This window comes from Protopterus annectens, chromosome 11.part0 (genome assembly GCF_019279795.1).
Source record: "Protopterus annectens isolate FY-2018-M chromosome 11.part0, PAN1.0, whole genome shotgun sequence".
Classification (NCBI taxonomy): domain Eukaryota; kingdom Metazoa; phylum Chordata; order Ceratodontiformes; family Protopteridae; genus Protopterus; species Protopterus annectens.
The window spans coordinates 834269350-834290021 of NC_056745.1; the positions used below are offsets into that span (position 1 = coordinate 834269350).

Genomic DNA, 20672 nt, shown 5'->3' on the forward strand with positions numbered 1-20672 from the left:
CAGAGAAGGAAAGATAGGATCCATCAGAAGAAAAGGGGGATGGTGGGTGGGTAACATGGACTGCAACAGTGAATGCACTCGAACATCTACATTTATGGTAAGTGTACACAACTGTACTATGTTCTTCATGTTTCACTGTTGCAGTCATTACATTTGGGTAGAGTCCCAAAGCTACGGATGGGAGGCTGGAGCTAAACAGCGTTAGTAGCGGCTATAAGGCCCTGCAGAACTGCAGTGGCAAAGCCTGCCCTGGATTTACAGTAGAGTGGTAGATGATAGTGCTTTGTAAAGGTGTGCACTGAACTCCAAGTAGCAGCCTCTAAAATGGTACTCCCCTGAGAAAGGCTGCTGAAGTGGCTGCAGCTCTGGTTGAATGTGGCCTAATGCCCTTGGGCACTGGCTTGCCATGGTGTAAGTAGCAGAAATGAATGCAGTGGCTTATCCACTTTGAAATAGTCTGCTTTGAGATGGTCTTTCCTTGTGATCCGGCAGCATATGCCACTAGTAATTGCTCTGTCTTTCTGAAACCTTTGGTTCTGTCCGAATCTAAGCTGTCTGTGTACGTCCAAAGAATGCAGAATTCTCTCCCCTTTGTTCTGTGGTTTTGGATAAAAAGTTGGCAGATGAATAATTTGGTTAAGAGCCACACTGGACACCACCTTAGGCATCAATGTTGGGTTTGTCCTCAGAGAGACCCTGTCTGGATAAAAAATGATAAAGGTTCCACAGCCATGAGTGCCTGTAACTCTGAAACTTGTGTTGCAGAAGTTATTGCCAAGAGCAGAGCTGTTTTCTAAGATAAAAACTTTATTTCAGCAGTAGCAGCTAGCTCAAAAGGCGGCAGGGTGAGTTTTTCCAAGACATAGTTAAGGTCCCATGCAGGCATTGGTGATCTCCTTGGAGGCCTTACATTTTTGGCTCCTCTGAAGACTGCTTTAATAAGGGATGAGAAAAGATTGGTGGCTCTGTATTGTAATGAGCTGAAATGGCAGAGGCATGAATTTTAATAGATGAAAAAGATAGGACTTTGTCCAGCATCTCGGTATTGCAAAAATCTGAGGAATATTTGGCACAGCTATATCAGTCCCTTGTGCCTGGTTCCAAGCACAGAATCTCTTCCATTTTCCAGCATAAGATTTTCTAGTACTAGGCCTTCTGGCTTCCAAAATGACATCCATCACAGCTTTACTGAGAGGTGTGTTTTGTATGACTACATTATCCGCCATGCTGCCAGGTTTAAGGTCCTGAGTCGGCTGTGCAGGATCTGATTGTTTTGCTGGGACAGTAGATGAGGTATTTGAGGTAAGGTCCAAGCTGGGCACTGAGACAAGTTCCTTAATATTGGATACTAGTACTGGCATGCCCAGTCTGGGGCAATTAGTACCATCTTTGGCTTTTCCTGCCTAACCTTTAGGAGTACCTTGGGGAGGAGAGGCAGTGGGGGAAAGGCATACACTGATAGGTTTTTCCAGATGAAAGATAGGGCGTCCACTTTCCATGCTTGTCTGTGATGAATCCTTGTGCAGAATCTTTTTAGCTGGTAGTTGTGAGGGGAGGCAAATAGATCTATGTCCGGGCATCCCCATTTCCTTGTTATGCTGAAGACTTGTGGATTCAGCTGCCAGTAGTGGGGATCCATGAGGTTTCTGCTTAGTTCATCTGCCAGAGTATTTTTCCTTCCTGGCAGGAATTGTGCCTGCAGATGTACTTGGTAAGTCAATGCTGTGTCCCACAAAGTCATGGCTAGTCTTCAAAGGGGTAAGAATGTGTGCCCCACTGCTTGTTTATGTACCACATGACCGTGGTGTTGTCGTCTTTATCAGTAGTTGTCCTGGATGAAGTAGGTCCTTGAAGGCTGTCAGGGCATTTTGAACAGCTAGCATCTCTTTTTGATTGATATATAGATGCATTTGGTTTGAGTCCCATGTGCCTTGAATGCATCTTCCTGCCATGTGGGCCCCCCAGGCATAATCTGATGCATCCATTGTTAGTATCTGCCTGGCTGGGGGTAATGTGAATGGCTGTTCCTTGTTTTGGTGACAAGCCTTTGCCCACCATCGAAACTTCTGTTGCAGGCAGGGAATGAGAGTAATCATAGTTTCCAGGCTGTGGCAATGTTGAGTCCAAACACTTTTTAGGTACCATTGTAGTTTCCTCATATGCAGTCTTGCATATGGAATTAGTAGGATGCAGGATGCCATGAAGCCCAAAGTCTGCAGAATTTTTCTTGCAGATAACTGGGCCTTTGTTGCCATCATTTTGAAATAGGTAGTCAGTTGCCTTTGTTTGTCTGGCGTGAGATAAGCCATCTGGGCAGTTGTATTTAAGCTTGCACCCAGGAATATTATCTCTTGAGAGGGTACTAGTTTTGATTTCTTTTCGTTGACTGTGTACCTTAGATATGTTAGAAGTTTTTTCACAAACGCCAGATGCTGTAGAAGAATGTCCTTGTTCTCTGCTTGAATTAGACAGTCGTCCAAGTAAGGATATATTTGTATTCCACTTTATCTGCAAAATGCAATTACTGGTGCCAAGACCCTTGGCGCAGTAGATAAGCCAAAGGGTAGTGCAGAGAATTGGTAATGCATTGAGCCAGCCTTGAATCTGAGGTATTTTCTGCATATTTGTCTGACTGGGACATGCAGGTATGCCTCTTTTAGGTCTAAAGTCACAAGCCAAGCGTTCTTGCCCAGCATGGGCAGTAGCTGCTGCAAAGTCAATATCTTGAATTTTGGTATATCCAGGAATGTGTTCAGAATAGATAGGTCCAGTATTGGCCTCCAAGCCTTGTCCTTTCTGGGTACCAAGAACAGTCTTGAGTAAAATCCTTGTCCCTGCTCTTGCTCTGGTACTTGTTAAATGGCCCCCATGTCCATGAGGGATAAGACTTGTTTTTGTGCCTCTGCCCATTGATTTTTTGGCAGATCTGGCCAGCCGTTTGCCTTTGGCAGGGTATGGAAATGGAACTTGTTAGCCTTGTGACACGATATTTAGAACCCACTTGTCCTGGGTTATGATGTGCCAATTTTGAAAAAAAAGTGCTAATTTTCCCCCTAAGGGTGCTGCTAGGAGATAAGTGCTTGGTGCAGGCAGGGGGAAGTCATTGGGACTGTTTCCTGTTTGGTTGAGATTTGTCTTCTCCAACTTTGGAGGTAGAGGCACCCCAATTGCTTTGACCTGTATGAACCTTGCGCCTGGGATCTGCCTCTAGGGCGTCTGGGTCTGCCCCTTTGAAGTCTGTCTGACACAGGAAAGGACCAATTCTTTGTTGATCAGTGTCTACTAAACCTAGGTGGTTGTACTTGTAAAAAATCTTTGACAGTTTGCATAGATTTAGCTTTGTTCTCCATTTTCTTTAACATCTCTTCTGCCTTAACACCAAATAAAGTATCATGCTGCAAAGGTGCATCTAATAATTTAACTTTGACATGATCAGGCAGATTTTGTTCCTTTAACCAAGCATGCCTCCTAATTACAGAACCCATAACTGCAGCCCTGCAGGCCTCCTCCAAAGAATCAAAACCACATTGCAAAGTATGCTTTCCAACTTGTTCAGCTGCATGCAATAAATCCTGCATTTCCTTGTTTCCTGCACATTCAGAGTTTAACAACATTTTCTGTTTAAGCAATGTCATGACATGCTGCTGATATTTGAGCATATGAAACTGACAGTTTAAGGCCCTTATAGCCAAGGTAGCAGATGTGTATACCTTTTTTCCCCATCTGTCCAGTGCCCTAGAATCCCTGTCAGAGGGGGTAGGGTTTTTTGCCGCTGAAGTCTTAACTCCCTTGGGACCCTGTGAAATAGTTTCTGGGTCTGCAGCAGGGTTTTTAAAAAGGAATTTATGAGAGTCAGGAACCCTGTAATATCGGTCAGGCTTAACAGGAGCTGGAGGTACGGAGTCAGGGGTAAGACTAGACTCCGAAAACACATCATCGACAATGTCCAACACAGGTGGAATGGCTAGTGGCCTGTGTTAAGGTAGTAAAAGGAAATCCCTGAGCCTCTTTTTAGATTCTGAAAAATCTTGGCTCTCCCAGTGGAAATGCTCCCTCATGGTATGCAAGGTTTCCCCAAAAGAATAGTCCTCTGGAGGAGAAACTGAAGGAATAGTCTTCAGCATCAGAATCCTCATTGGGGGGGGGGGGTATTCCTGATCAGAAGAGGAATCAGAAGAAATAGAAACCTGATCTGAAGATTCAGTCAGACTCTTGCCTAGGCCTCATCAGGAGGGGGATGGGAACCCCTGATCAAGGTAATTAAGTCTTCGGCCATTTTGAGCATCTGTTTTTTAGGCATAGAGGCCTGCCCATGTGGCTCTTGAGTTTGTTTCTTTGCTTTAGAAGGTGCTGTGGCCTTTGCCTTTGAAGCTGAAGTCGGTTTAATGTAAAGATGTTTAGGTCTGAATACAACCTCAGAAGCCAGTGCCTGCTCAGCGGCTCCGGACCCATCTGAAGGAATAGTATCCGAGGCTCCAATACCTTGAGTTTCCAGCGGCATGGCCGACTCCACGTGGGAGTCGGTAGCGGGCTGCAACTCTAAAGTAGTGGGCGTCAGGGGCTGCGAAAGTGCCTCACTGAAAACTGGCGACTGGCTTCGGAGAAGCTTCGTCGGTTTTGGGCCTCGGTTGTCTCTTTCTTTTTCTTTGCGTTTTTTATGAACTCCGGTAGTCGGATGGCTATCCAACGACATTTTTGGATAATTGAATAGGCGGCCAAAATAGTTTAAAGCAAAGTCATACAGACGCTTAATAGTGCATTGGTTAAATCAAGCACAAAACCGACAACCAGCAATGTTATGATCAGGGCCTGGGCAAGGAATACAGTAAGAATGAAAATCCTTATGAGGTATTTGCTTACCACAGGAAATACAATTATTAACTTTTTCTGACATCGGTCTGGAGCAAGAAAACAAGTTTCCACAATGGGGTACTTAGCTTTATTGAAGACTTCGGATCTGAAACTCGAACACGAAGATCTCAGGAGTCTGCCGACTGGCACTTGCAAACTGCTTCTGCTGCAGGCACCGCGCGGCAAGAAAGACTAAAGAAAATGGTGTTGGACGCATCTTTTATACCCCTGACGTCAGGGAAGGGGCGACAGCAGCCGACGCAGGACCCAGGACTTTGGAATTCAGGCCGACTGAGGGCAACCTGCCAGCAGGATTACCCAAATGTAATGACTGCAACAGTGAAACACGAACATCTTGTTATATCTGAAGAGACGTTATATATTCTCAAGCCTTTTTAGGGAAGGACTGTTGGAAGAGATACCAGTGTCCTGCAGGCAGCTCTATAAACATCTTCCAACGCTGGAGGTGGTGGGGTTGTGACAGCCACAGAACTGGGCATCTCATCCTTTATAAGATTATATACCTTGCCTAGCTCTAGGGTAGTTCCAGTGTGCTCCTGAGGAAAAAAAAAAATCACTAAATCTAGTGATCTCATCATCTGAGAAGTGAACACTTGTTCGAATTATGCTCAAGTTCATATTCTGAAGTATCAGAGTGACTGGATTCAGTGTCATCTAAGAAATCAACATTGCCTCCATCAGATTACTCATGGTCTGAAACAAAAAGGTCTCTAGTACTAAATCCATGTATGGGAACACAACCACCAGAATTAGCGGTCTGCAGAACATTTTTAGCCAAGGAAACCACATCATAGGTTCATAGATTAGTACTAGGCTAACTGCCCTTGCGAGCCATTTTAAGCCTAGCCAATTATCCCCTGCGAGATTCAAACCCTGTACTTTATGTTTGTAAGGCAAACACCTTGACCATTAGGCCACCCTCCCAAACCCTTCTTATAAACTATAATCAAATTATCATACAGTGATGAAGTTTCCATTTCATTCTCTTGTGAATTTCACTACTAGACAAAATATCTGGGGACAGGGTATTATGTCTGGCAAAGAGTCTCGTATGCCAGATTATTCTTGAACCTAAAGAGTTTAGTTCTCCCATACCTGCATCAGGTATTGGAACAGCCCTGGAGAATGTCTAACCCCTGTTCCACAGTGGGGGCAAATGGTAAGTGGTCTGCAACTGAGCAGTGGCCCCAACAGAATCACTAACCATAGGCTGAGGCACATTTTTATTTATTTTTTTCTTTTTAGGTATAACCAGATTTGACTAGGGGGTACCACAGTTAGGATCCATCCAGTCAAGGAACAGAGCACCATCCAGAGTAATAAACTGACAGTACTTGGTATTCTGAATAAATTTCAGACTGTGCTAATATAACAAAAACAACCTGAAATGTATTCAGAAGTTACAGAATTTCTGGTACACAAAGTCTGAACAAAAAAGCAACTAATGTGCAAAACCAGTGTTAAAAAGTAGCTCCATACATTTTAACCATGTTACGTTTAATATCAATTTAAAGTATACTTTTTTTGTCAGAGAGAATAAAATCTCCACAATACATTCAAATAATTTAATTAGCAGTAAAACCGCAATCCAATGTTAAAACACACACAGAGTTATACATATAGCAAATGTATCAATGCTGAAACAAAGTTCAGTAACATTTTTCCTCTCAAAAGATGAAAATAAAGCAGAGTAACAGTAAAGACGTGTCGCTAATAGCACACATACACAATACACTTTTGGCAAATGCTGAAAGTTTCCTCAGAAACAGTAAAACAAGCCCTTGTCAAAGACTGAAGCCAAATGAACACTGCAACAAATTCCCACAGGAAGTGCTGTAGATTGACAAAAATAAATTATTAAAATAACATGCATTTAAAAATAGAAAGAGAATCATCTAATAATAAAGAGAAGAAGGGGGTCCCTAAATGGGGCTTAACTGAGCAGTACACCGGAAAAAAATCAACACTGGGTCCTATGAAGAGTCAGAGGAATTTCTTCTTTGGATGGCAGAAAAAGACTGAATACTCACTTCATGCGACAGCTGTAGCCTTCCCTCTCAGTATATGCTGACGCAATCAGCTGTCACAGGAAGAAAGAGGGAGAGAAGTCTGAGCTTTTGAAAGCCAGCCATTACCGGGTTACTTTGACAAATACAATATGCCGCTAAGGCAGTGGGAATGAGAAGTATCTGGAGACAGCCTGACAACCAAAGACTCCCTGACAATTTTTGTCTTCTTACAGACGGGGGGGGGGACTGAGAAGACCGATAACCGTTGCACAGTTCCAGCCATGAAGGAAGCTACAAAAATAGGCAGCAGAGTCTAAAAGAGTTGGTAATCCAGTGAAAGTGAAACAGTGGTTAAAGGAAAACTGTACACTGACAGTTCCTGAAAGTAACAGTTGCAACACAAACTCAATAAAGTATTTAATAAAAAGTTTAAAAAACAGATTTTATACAAAGTTTGCACGTGCATTCACTTTAGTAAAACCTCCTCATATCTGATAACAGTGCATACAAAATACATTTCCTAGCCCAAAATATTATTAAAGAAAAAAAAGGAAGGTTTTCCATAGCAGAGGAAACATCTGCCCAATCCTGAAGGCTTGTTAGCGGATTGTCAGTTCCAGAATGCCTGCAAAAGGAAAGAACTTTGGCAGCAAGAAACCTTGAAGCTTTTAACTACCATTTATATGGAGTTCTACTCATATAGTGCATGGAAAATGCCTTGAAGCTTTGAAAAGCTAGCCAGTTAATCATGTCCATGACACGACATAACCCAAACAGCTTAGGTTACTGCAGCAGTGAATTAATGTTGAACATCTAAAAGTTCTAAGCTGAACTTTATATATACCAGCCAATGCAGCTTACATAGATAAGTGCTAGGCAATCAGTCTGTAGACCATTACAAATGTCAAACACTCGCCAGCAGTCACTAACCTTAAGGAGGGCAAGACAAGACAGAGTAGAGGGGCATTTCAGGCTGCCTATAAAATTATCTAGGCTTACCTTGAAGGTTGCAAGGCTGTGACATTTTTGGAGATGTAGTAGAAGTTTTTTCCCCAGAGGTGAGGGATACATTGGGATATGAAAGCTGTTGTGCCACCAATGCATCTTATTTATCAACCTGTTGATAAAGATTTAGTTCCTGTAACTGTGTAGGTACTACTTTTTCAAAAGATTAGGAAATCAAAGAGGAATGAGTCTTTTCATGGCTCGAAAAGATAAAGACAGACCTCCATGGAGGAATCTACAAAAGACTGAGTAGACAGAGATAACTGCCAGTCTGTCCTGGTTAATTAAGATTTCTGAGGCCACTTGAGCTGTCCGATCTTGTAGCCCAGGCAGGTATGACCCTAGCCCTGAGTAGCATCCTGCCATCACCCAGAATGATACCATAGTACAAGGACAAAATGATTGACTTCAACAATTGGCTAAGCTTCTGGTGTCATTCTAAGGGGATCCAGTATCTGTCTGCATGGGATGACATAATCGACAAACCACGATGCTTTGCAAGAGATGGCCTGCACCTGTCGCCCCTGGGATTCCGGTTACTGGCTAAGGCTCTAGCCACCCCTATAGTGCCTTTTTTAGGCAAGGTTCAAATGACAAATTCACCAGCGTAACAGGTACAAACAAGAAGAATCTGAGGGTATTGCTACTCAATGCTAGAAGTCTAAACTATAAATGCACTCACTCGAGGCACTCCTTAAAACGGAGAACATCGACATCTGTGAAGTGACAGAGACCTGGTTCAAGGCTCCAGAGAGTACCCCTGCATTACCAGGCTATAATTAATACCACACCTTTCGGCCACCTAACCTGGACCGAAACACTAAAGGCAGAGGCGTGTCCATATTCATTAAGGACATCCACATCTCCAGGCTAGTTGCTCAGCATAATGCATCCGAAATTATCCAAGTGCAACTAACTCTGGGCAAGCCCGCAATCCAAATTGCAGCTTGCTACAGATCCCCCCCCCACCATGCCCCAGGATTCCCACACTCCTCATTTCTTGATACACTGGAAAATATTAGGGTACAACCTAATACCCTAATAATGGGCGATTTCAACTACCCCACCATTAACTGGGAAAACTACTCATGTACCAACTCTTGTGCTCAACGTTTTCTGGAATTCATAAATTCCAATGCCTTGGATCAACTTATCCACACCCCCACCAGGGGCAGCAATATCTTAGACCTGGTTATTACCAACATGGGCAAACGGTGCTCCACACCAGAAGTCAATTCCTCGTTGGTCAGATCTGACCACAAGCTAATCACCCTAGACATCCACACCCCCCATTAGGGAAACCACAGTAAAAAAATTTCTCCAAAGCCAACTTCACGCTTCTTAAGACAGAAGTGGCAAACTTCACGACACCCATGCTGACGGACAATAGAGGTATGACTGCTGAATCTTACACAAATGCACTTTATAAGCACTTACACGAGTGCATGGATCGTGCAATCCCTAACATTACAAAGATGCTATCCTCCAAAAAATGGAAGCCAATCTGGTGGTCCCCTGCCATAAACAAACTCTACAACAGAAGAAAGAAACTGTTGCAAAAAAGAGTAAAATTCCATGATTGGAGAAACCTGCCTGGTCAGCCTCAGTAAGAAGCTGAGATCCCTCATAAAATCCTCCAAAGCTAGTTACGAAAACAAAATCGTTACTGACTCTAAAGACAACCACAAAGCATTCTATAGCTATGTCAAGAATCTCAATGGCAACACTCAGATCTACTCTGAGTTACAGCACAATGGCACTAAATATACAGAACTAACTGATATTGCCAACATCCTGGCAGATAGGTTCAATGCTAACTTTACCCCCCTGTCATCCCCTAAAGGGCCCATCTCTATACCAGAAGAATGCCAAGTTCCTGTAATCACAGCTGCATAGGTAAAAAAACACACTATCCAAAGCCAAGAACACAGCATCCATGGGACCTGACAACACCCCAGGCTGTGTTCTACATGAACTACAGAACGAACTGGCACCCCACCTAAGTAAAATGTTCAATCATAGCCTCACCTCAGGCTATGTGCCCACTGAATGGCGCACTGCGACTGTTATCCCACTCCACAAAGGGGAAGCCACCACAGACCCCGGAAACTACCGCCCCATTAGCCTAACGAGCATGGTCTGCAAGGTTATGGAACGTATCATCATGGAACTTAGAAACAATGACATTGGTAATCTCCAAACTCAGGACCCACCCAGTTCGGGTTTGTAAAAGGCAGATCACGTCTCCTAAACCTGATAGACTTCTTTGAAGCAGTCACCAAAGCTGTAGATGAGGGTAAGGTGGTTTACACAGTCTATCTAGATCTCACCAAGGCTTTCGACACCATCCCCCACTCTGGAATTATAGATAAACTCTCAATCCCTATGTCACAAGATGGGTTGCCCAACTGGCTCACTGACAGAACCCACACTGTGAAAGCAGCAGACTCCAAATCCAACTTCAGACCAGTGACAAGAGGAGTACCACAGGGTTCAGTCCTGAGTCCTCTCCTGTTTGGTATCTACTTCTCTGAAGTACAGGCTAACACAGAAGGTCTTTGGCTAACGAAGTTTGCAGATGACTGCAAACTAGGAGCCATAATCAAAACTCCAAAAGATGTGGACATCCTACAAAAGGGCCTCGCTGAGACAGATGCCTGGTGTCAAAGCCATGGCCTCAAGCTCAATGCCAAAAAGTGCATTGTCATCCCTTTTGGTAAAAACTGTGTACCCATGAACTACCACATAGGCAGTAGTCTACTTAACACTGAAAGTGTGATAAGAGACCTTGGGACTTAAGAGGACAGTAGTCTCTCCTTTGATACTCACATCGCCACAGTAGTCAGGAAATCCTTCTACGTGGCACACCTCATCACAAAAGGTTTCTCATCCAGGAAAAAAGAGGTCACTGTTCCCCTCTACTCGTCACTCATTAGACCCATTATAGAGTACAATGCCTCTTTTGGTATGTACCTCACAAGACATCTACAACAACTGGAAAGGCCACAGAAATAGCCCACAAAGAGAATTACCGGCCTCAAACAGATGCCCTACGCAGACCGTCTCAAAAAACTGCAGCTTTACTCGGTTGCATATCACCTACTTGGAGGCGATCTCTGCCTAACACACAAAGCTATGTCAAACCCAGAGCTTTTAGACATGCTCCACTTAAAGAAATCCCAATCCCTTCGAGCTACATGCTCTAGGGACCTAAACCTTGTCACCACAATAAACAGAACATGCTGGAGGGATAGATTCCTGTCCCAAAGACTTCTCATACTCTGGAACAAACTACCTATCTATATCAAACAAAGCTCCTCATTAGCACTCTTCAAGAAAACTCTCGATGATTGGATGGGAGATGGGAAATTCATCCCGGGGATCACTTCTGTGGCTCTGCTCGACAGTGGCACAGGAAAATAATTTTCTTGGGTGGCAAAAGCCAGGGTACCTTTTGGCTAGGCTTATATAGGCCCAGGGCCAATAGCCTAGTACAGACCTATGAACCTATAATGGGCTGAAATGGCCGAGGTATGAATTTTAATAGAGGAGTAAGAGAGGCCACTATTGGGCAACTCTGCTAGGTAGTCCAGGATGAGAGGGATGTAAGATTGGGAGGTACTGCCCCCTTTTGATGGTCTCCAGGAGCAGAATCTTTTCCATTTTCCCACATATGATTTTCTTGTCCTGGGCCTTCTGGCCTCTGTGATGATGTCTATGACCTGTTTTCTTAACAGGGACTCCTTGTTAGTTTTTAGTTTAGTTTTTATAAGCCATGCTGAAAGATTGAGAGGCTGTAGGTCTGGGTGCAGTACCTTCCCCCCCTGCTGGGTCAAGAGGTATGGCCTCAGGGGAAGCAGCTTTGGGGGCTGTAAGGTCAGGCTGCGTAACGGGATACCAATGGTGTCTTGGACAGTCTGGGATAATAAGGATGGCCCTTGGTCTCTCCTCTCTTATTTTGATCAGAACCTTGGGAATACGGGGCAGAGGAAGATACGTGTACACAAAGAGGGAGTTTCAGGGGAAGGTCAAGGCATCCACCTTCCACATCAGGAGGTGGAATTCCCTGGTGCAGAACCTGTACAGCTGGCGGTTGAGGTGCGAGGCAAAGAGATCCACTTCTGGGTGATCTACAGAAGATTTCTCTATGGAGCTGCCAATCATGGGGGTCCAATAAGTTTATGCTTAGGTGGTCTGCCAGGGTGTTGTTGACCCCTGGTAGGTACTGGGCAATTAGATGTAGCCCTATGGAGTTGGCTGTAAGTCAGAGACTCATGGCTAACCTGCACAGGGGGTAAGATTGGGTGCCACCCTGCTTGTTGATGTACCACATCACTGTGGTGTTTTCTGTTTTTATAAGGAGGACTCCTGGCCTGAGATGGGGTTGGAAGTAAGTTAGGGCCTTGTGTACTGCCATCATTTCTTTACGATTGATGTGCAAATGAAGTTGCTGGGCATTCCAAAGGCCTTGGGTACACCTGCCTGCTAGGTGTGCGCCCCAAGCAATGTCCGAGGCATCGGTGTCATGGTCTGGCCGGAAGGGCAGTGGATGAAGGGAAGACCCTTGTTGCTGGCACAGGCCTCTGCCCACCAGAGAAATTCAGCCCTTATACATGGGATCAGAGGGAGTGTGGTCTCTAGTGACAGAGTGCTAACACGAAAGGTTCTTTAAGTACCACTGAAGTTTTCTCATGTGAAGCCTGGTGAGGAGGATAAGAAGGATGCAAGATGCCATGTATCCCAGGGCTTGCAGGAACTTCCTCGCAGTGAGGGGCTTCTGGAAGCCAGCTGGGTGAAGTAGAGAGGCAGCAAGCTCTGCTTTTTTGGGGATGGGAAGGCCATTTGGGATGCTGTGTCTAGCACAGCTCCCAGGAAAATAATTTGTCTGGTGGGGTTTTGTTTTGATTTTTTCTTGTTGATGGTGAACCCTAGGGAAGCGAGGAGAGATTTGACAAAGAGAAGGTCCTGGAGCAACTTTTCTTTGCACTCTGCCTGAATGAGGCAGTCATCCAGGTAAGGATAAATCTGTATATTTCTCTGTCTGCAGAATGCTATAACCGCGGCCAAGCATTTTGTGAATAGTCTGGGAGCAGTAGATAAACCAAAGGGTAGAGCAAAGAACTGAAAGTGACAGCCTGCTTTGAAGTACAGGAATTTTCTGCACAAATCCCTAAATGGGGATGTGGAGGTAGGCATCTTTTAGATACAGTGTCACAAGCCAGGCATTTTTTTGTTAGCATAGGCAGGAGTTGCTGCAAAGTTAGCATTTTGAATTTAGGGACCACCAAGGAGATGTTCAGTTTGGATAGATCCAGGATGGGGCGTCAAAGTGCCCTCTTTTCTGGGAACAAGGAAAAACCTTTTCCTGTTTGATCTGGAGGGACAGGTTCTACTTCCCCCTGGGATATTAGAGTTTGGACCTGTTTCAATGTCTCTGCCCACTGGTTTGGGGGGGGGGTCTGGGTACCCACTTGGAATTGGGAGCTCGCTGAAAGAGAATCTGTATCCCTAAGAAATTATTTTTAAGACACACAGCTTCTTGGTTATAGAAATCCAATTGTCTTTGAAGAGGGTAAGCCTTCCTCCTAGTCTTTGAGTGAAGGGAGGGCGGGGGGGGGGGGGGGGAGTCATTGCGAGTGTTAGCCATAAAAGCTTGGCTTACAACTCCCTGCCTTAGAGACGGAAGTAGTCCATTGTTTGCTTCTTTGCTGGCCCTGGGATAGGAGCCTGGTTGGCCTGTCTCTGCGGGGCTTACCTAGGCCCTGTCTGCTGGGTGCAGGGTAGGCCCAGTGCTTAGAAAGTTCCTGCTGAATATGGGCGGTTGAACTTGAAAGAAATCTTTTACTGTTTGCATAGATTTTGCTTTGTCTTCCATCTTTTTAAGCACTTTTTCTGCTTTTCCCCCCAAAAAGGCACTCCTTGTCTAGGGGTGCATCAATAAGTTTAGACATGACATGATCAGGGAGATGTTGTTCCTTTAGCTATGCATGTCTCCTAATAACAGATCATGTCACTGCTCCCTGCTAGAGGCTTCTAGGGTGTCATATCCACATTGTAATGAGTGCCTGGCCACTTGACAAGCAGAGTGTAGCAATTCTACCAGCTCTTTTGAGTTGGCAGTCAGGGGAGGAAGCAATCTTCTGTTTTAATTTTTCCAAAAAGTGTTGTTGATATTTTAATATATGGAACTGACAATTGAGTGCTCTGATAGCTAAGGTTGCAGAAGTGTATACTTTCTTACCCAATCTGTCCTGAGCTCTGGAGTCTTTGCCCGAAGGAAGAGGATTCTTGGCAGAACTAGTCTTAGCTCCTTTGGGTCCCTGTGTAATGACCTCAGGGTCTGCAGCAGGATTTCTATACAGGTATTTGTGAGAATTCGGTACTCTGTAGTACCTGTCAGGTTTACTTGGAGCAGGAGGCAGGTCATCGGGGGCAAAGCTGGATTCATGGAAAACATCATCCACCACTTCCAGAATAGGTGGGACAGGGGGCAGATCCAGAAACTCTTAAGTATTTTCTTAGACTGTGGGAAGTCTTGAGATTCCCATTGGAAATGTTCCCAGAGGGAATGAAGGGTTTCCCCAAAGGAGAGGTCCTCTTCAGGGGAGGCAGAAGGGACGGACTCCTCTGCATCTGAATCCTCAAACAGTTAAGGGACTTTGTTCCTCTTCAAAAGCAGAATAACTAGATTCCCCAGACCCTTGGTCTGTCAATTTCTGGAGAGGGATGCCTTTTCCTTTTAGGAGTAGGGGCCTTAATGCCTCACATAAGGGAGACGAGATCCTCTGCCATTTTAAGCATTTAAGCTTGGGGTGGGGGAGCAGTAGCAAGATGGTGGCTAGAAGCAGATTTCCTAGGAGTAGCCTGGCTTCTAGGCCTGAGAGAATCAGTCGGTCTCTGACAAGTGGTAGTCGGATGTGAAGACATCTTTTTTTGTCTAGAATTGGTAGTGCGAAAGGCCTCCTCGGAAGCCGGTGCCTGCATCGCGGCTCTGGACCCAACCAAGGCAGAGACAGCCAAAGGCTTGGAAGACTAAGTAGATTTCTGCGGTACACCAGACTCCGAAAGGGTCTCGGCAGAGGCCTGTGTAAATAGCGAGTCAGGCATCAGGGGCTGCGAAAGCGCCTCACCGAATTCTGGAGAACTGACTTGCTTAGCGGTAGCGTCGTCGGAAGGCTTAGCCTTGTGTAGCCTGTCTCTATCTTTACCTCTGTTTTTTCGGAATATCCACAGATTGTTGGCTGACAGACGCCATATCGGAATTCGAAGATGGAACACGGAAATAATTGTGTACAAAAAGAGCTCGAATGGTTCTCCCATTAAAGAGGGCACAGAACCGGCAATGAGGGACGTCATGATCTGGGCCAAAACAAGTGATGCAGTAAGAATGAAAATCTCAGTGTGGTATCTGCTTTCCACAGGCGAGACAACTGTTAATTTTTCAGACATTGGTTAGAGCAAGAAAAAAGGATCCCCAGCGGGGGTACTTAGCTTTAGACGTTTTCTGCTGAAATTCAACTTCTGGTAACGACCAACTGGCACTTGTGCAAACTGCTTCTGCTACGGGCTCCACGGCAAGAAAGACTGATGTAATGATGTCGGCTGCCATGCTTTATAGCACTGATGACCTGACATCAGACTACAGGCGACGGTAGCCGGCACACAAAAACATTGACTCTGGTATTCGGGCTGACCGAGGGCTACCACAGCAGGGATAATCCCACAGGTGATGACTGCAATAGTGGAACAAGAACATCATAATTTATATTCAAATTTACAAAGCTGTTAATGTCTGCATGGGAAATAGTGCCAAAGACCTTGGCAAGGCCAATAAGAAATTCACACCAGGCAATGTCATAACAGCCAACAGCAGGAGACGTGTTGATCTAAGCTGACAACAGTGTTAGTGTTCAAGTTTTTGAAAAGTAAAAGTACCACAGACATTATAAGTTATTTTTTTTAATTTAAAGTGTAATGAAAAATACAAGACTTGCAAAGCATCTGTTGTCTGAAGTTCTGACATCAATCAATGTACAATTCTATTCCAACACCTCACATAAAATGAGAATGCTTTTCACTACAGTGTATAAATTATTTTGCATTCTTAAAAAATTCAGAAAATATGCATATCTAAATTCCATTTTATAGTCTCATTTACAGACCTGTAAAATGGGAAATTAAAATATAACAGGCTGTAATGTATTCAGATAAAAACTATCCCCAATACATGTGTGTTCCAACAGCTTTTCCTTGTGAAACTCTCACACTTTAATGCAAGCAAAATTGTAAGATTTTCTTTTAACCATCCAGTACAAAATAAAAAAAAAAAATACAGCAAACTACAACCTATCTACACAGTCTTTTTTATTATGCCATCTGTAATCAAAGGCTCTAATCAAATATATATAGGATGGTACTGTTTGTGATTTAGCCTCTTTCTGCAAGTCGGACAAGTGTTAGCATTTTTCAGAGAGTCACGAAGGCACTGGCTGCAGAAGATGTGACCACATTTTGTAGACACCACAATGCGACGACTCTGGACAATCTGCAGAGGGAGTAGAGAGTTAAACTGTAAGTACTGATGCACCTGACAAGACACATTCTGCAAGTAAAATGTTAGAAGACGAAATCATGAACAGAAATGTGGCATCTCAGCAAAAGTTAATACTGTAATCAATAAAAATGGACAGTACTGTTTCTAAGAAAGCGCAATTTTCCACTGTGGAAGAAAAATGAAAAAAGCACAGCGCTGTGGGTACTCATCATAACAGCAGATCTTTGACTTCTGAAAGTGGTTTCAAGTGTATGGCAATGGCTTAGGCAGGCTTTGCAATGCAAATTAAAATAAAAAAAGCTTCCAGGCCTTAAATTAAATTTAATTTGCACCCTTAAATAAATTGATCAATTCTGTCACTAGGAGAACAGCAAGCCTGTGACAGCCATGCCTAAAAGCTTTTTTTAAGAGTCCCAAGGCATAGCACAATCTACATTATGTGTATTGAGAGGTCCTGGGCAGCCCGTCATGTTTCTGCACTTGTACTCTGAAGTTTCTGCTAACACTATTCAGCCCTCCCACCTTGTAATGCTACAGCCTTCAGACTGATCTTCCCTGGCAAATGCAGTTAGTTAACTACTGAATACAACCTCCAGGCTCAATGATTCCATTGAAGCAGTTACATTCAAGAAGGAAGGAGGACAGTGAGAAGAAATACAACAAATATGATGGCATGTCATCAGCTCACTGAAAAGGTTAATCAAACTAGTTAAGTTTTCAAGATACATGGAGATTACTCTTTTGAACATCCAAGCTGCATAAACACAGAGATCCACAATGGTCAGTCTCTTCTGCAGTACAAAGTACACAGTCATGACAGAAAGTGAAACACTGCTGCAAAACTGTCACAAAGCAAATGTACACCACACTGCAATAAAAAAGTCTTCCAAACAGGCGATACTGCAGGACATGTCCCACACAAAGAAAACTGCAGAACCCCTCTCATTGTAAAGGGGTAAAAAAGGGGGCTTTTCTAACTAATCACAGCACACTATGAATTCTGTGTCTGAATGAGTTCTTTTTCCACTAAATTTAGGTGAAGCCCTTTTTTCTGCAGCAGTGTTTGCAGTCAGTTGTGTCAACCAAAATGATCTCTGACATCTGTTATCTGAAAGGTGTCCCACCTTGGGTCACCAGTTGTAAGCTCAGAATACAGCACTGTAAGAATGCATGGTCAAGGTTGACATGGCAAGAGTTTTTTCCTGCTTCAGCAGTGTGTTCCACTCTTACAATAATTTCTGCCTGCCATCAAAAGAGTGAGAATTTACCTTTTCTCCTATCAAAACAAAATAATAAAGTGCTCTCTTTTTATATCCCTACCTTTTTATCATCATTGTGTTTTCTTTAACAATTTTCCTTTACTCCATTACATAAATTGATCAATTATTCCTTTACATTTTACACCTTCTCCTGAACACTATTCTGCATGTATTGTCATCACAAATTCAATTTATTTCTATCTAGTTTAAGTAAGGAGCTTACTTTAAAAGATCCCATCAATTCTTTTATCTCCTTTACAATATTCAATGCTTCAGTTATATCTGGTTCAGATTTTGAATTCCATTTTCTAGCAATTGCTTTTCTTGGCTGCCAAGATAATTATATTTAGAAAGGTTTACTAAGTCTAGGCAATTCAGATTATATATCCAGCTTAAAAGAATTATTTCCTTAGTTACAACCATTTCCTCCCCAACATTTCTGATAGAGTATACTGTAGGGAATTTATTAAATCGGTCAACTCTTCCAAAACAATACCCCCAATTACTTTTCTCTTTCCCATCATGCTTCCAGCATTTGCTAGCCACCCGAGGACACAAAACCCATGCAAAAATCCTACACCTTCTGGACTTTGTTGTATACTTGGGAACCATACAAATGTTCTCTCCCTATTTTCTATAAACTGCATTTTCAGTCTCTCTTCCCAATCTCTTCTAAACTATTCTGCTTGATTGTAACAGTTATGCTATATTTTATATGCTCTACTAATTATTTTATTACAACTTCTCTTCTAGACTCAACTAAAAGCCGAACAAGAGCTACTCTTTCACTTGGCACTCCCCTAAGCCCTTTCTCTTTGCCTATACTCAAGTTATCAATCTCTGATAGGGAATGCACTCTGCTCTTCAGTTCAAACCTTATCCCACTCCATCATCGTCCTTCTGTAGATATTTGCTCCCAATACCTTTGTTATCTTGCTATCCTTATGTAAATTTTAGCCACTTCTTGTCTATTTTTTATACCTACTTTCTTCATCCCTACAGGTAAAATCCTTCTTCATTCCTGTACTGGTTTAGTTTTTAGAATACTCTTGTGCTGCATTATGGATATAATATTTTGTCTAGTTACTGTTATTCTCATTAAGGAAGTGCACCCAGAATCCTACTCTCTCCTTATTTCTTGAAACCCCCCCAATCTTCATTCCTTTGAACTTTGATTTGTAAACTTCTGCTTATGTATAAAAGTCTTAACTAAGTGGCTCTAAAGCACACTATCATATCAGGTAATCCTAATCTACCTTGTTTTATGGGGAGAATCAACTTATCCCACTTTTGCTATAGGATCAAAAACATTTCCGGATGCAGTTAACACACAGCATTAACACTATGAGCTACTAAACAGCTGCTTCCTTTGGTACAGGTTTGATTCTCCTCAGCCATCATTTGCCTACTGTGTGATTCTGAGCAAGTCACTTAATCAGTGTTTTGGGGCTACTGAGAATTTGAACTACGCTCCTTAATGGTCTCCTGATCAGCATACCTAGTAAATACCTATGAACAGGCTAAACAAGAAATTAAAAAAAATAGCCAAGTGAGTGAGCCAGCAAGAAGATAGGGACTTTGATTTACACTCCTCTAACAATAACACGCCTGTAGAGACTTTGCCAGTGAAACCTTTTTGATTGTTCCAAAGGAAAATAAAAACAGCACATGAGCTAACTAGCAGAAACAGGAACACCTTGGACATGAATCAGAGACTGGTGTTAGCAGCTGAAGATGAACAGGAAAATGATCTGCAACATTGTGAAATTAGGAAATAAACTGGAGACTGTGAAGTATTACTTCACTTAGATACAACATTACAGACATGTGAAATGTGGCTCTGCAAAAAGTGGTAGATGAGAAAGATTTGAAGTTTTTTTGACTATGTTAAACAGGGGGGTGAACTTTATAACTATAATGTTTGGCAAGACACCAAAGAAGTAAATGTACATAAAACACATTTTTATTCTTATTAATATTTATATAAAAATGAATTATGCAAACTGCATGTTATACCATACAGCACTTTTGTATTGGGTGCAGTCAAGGGCTATTTTAAATGGGGGGGGAGGGTCATATCAGTAACTGCAGTATGTATTAAAGATATTAACTCAAGAAAGTACTCTTTTCTTAATTGTAATGTAGCCAGGATTTACACTGCAACAAGGTAGGAAAGGTTGGAAAGAAGCAAGTTAAACTTCACATAATGCTGTGATCATGGTCTGCTGGGGTGGGGATGTAAAAGGGTACTGACCGCATTATAAGTACAATTAAGAAAATAATTACCTTGTTTTTACAGGGATGGATGCCTGTTTTAATGTCCATGGTGTAATCTGCAGACAAATAACAGGCTTGAAAAATAACACAATTATGAAAGCGATTGAAATGACACTTCTTTCTTGCATTTGTAAAGTCATTTGCTATTTTTCCAACAGCAAATGCTTTCAGTGGGAAACGAGCTCTACAGGTGCAAGCAATTAATCACGAGAGGTCTGAAATTTCATACGTCTGCAAAGCCATTAGTTGTTTTTTCTCATTAGCAAATGCTTTAAAATGGGAATGAGTATTCTGCAAGTGCAAGCAATTAATTATTAGATGTCTGAACACTGTGCGGAGTAAAATTTATAAGGTACAATGTCATTAACATTTAAAGCTATACCGACAAGGAGGTCAGTGAAAATTAAATGAAGTGGCAAACTGTAGGAAGTGAATTAAGTTATTAAAGTAGTTGTCTCCCCAATAGCCTTGCTACTTTAATGCATTAAAATATAACTGCGCACAATTTAATTAATTAAAGGCAGCCAGTGCATTTTTTCTTGGTGCTAAACATTAATGTTTACTAAAAGCATGCAAGCTGTTTTCACCTCTGTGAAGGGAACAGAGATAAGGAAAAAAATAAATAAATAAAAAAATAAAACAGGACACATCAGTTTAAGTGGGAACACACACTCTTAACGTGTTTTCGCATGGGTA

General features: G+C 42.8%; 1 protein-coding gene and 1 long non-coding RNA gene across 7 annotated transcripts in view; one reads left to right on the forward strand and one right to left on the reverse strand.

The window, feature by feature from the left end:
- Nucleotides 1-20672, forward strand: part of DENND2A (DENN domain containing 2A) — a 2268767-nt gene that overhangs the window by 2015144 nt on the left and 232951 nt on the right. The window lies entirely within an intron of this gene.
- Nucleotides 15830-20672, reverse strand: part of LOC122815606 — a 53544-nt gene continuing 48701 nt past the window's right edge. The window contains exon 2 of the long non-coding RNA XR_006366972.1: nt 15830-16431. This is a non-coding gene — a long non-coding RNA (uncharacterized LOC122815606). The remainder of the gene's footprint in view (nt 16432-20672) is intronic.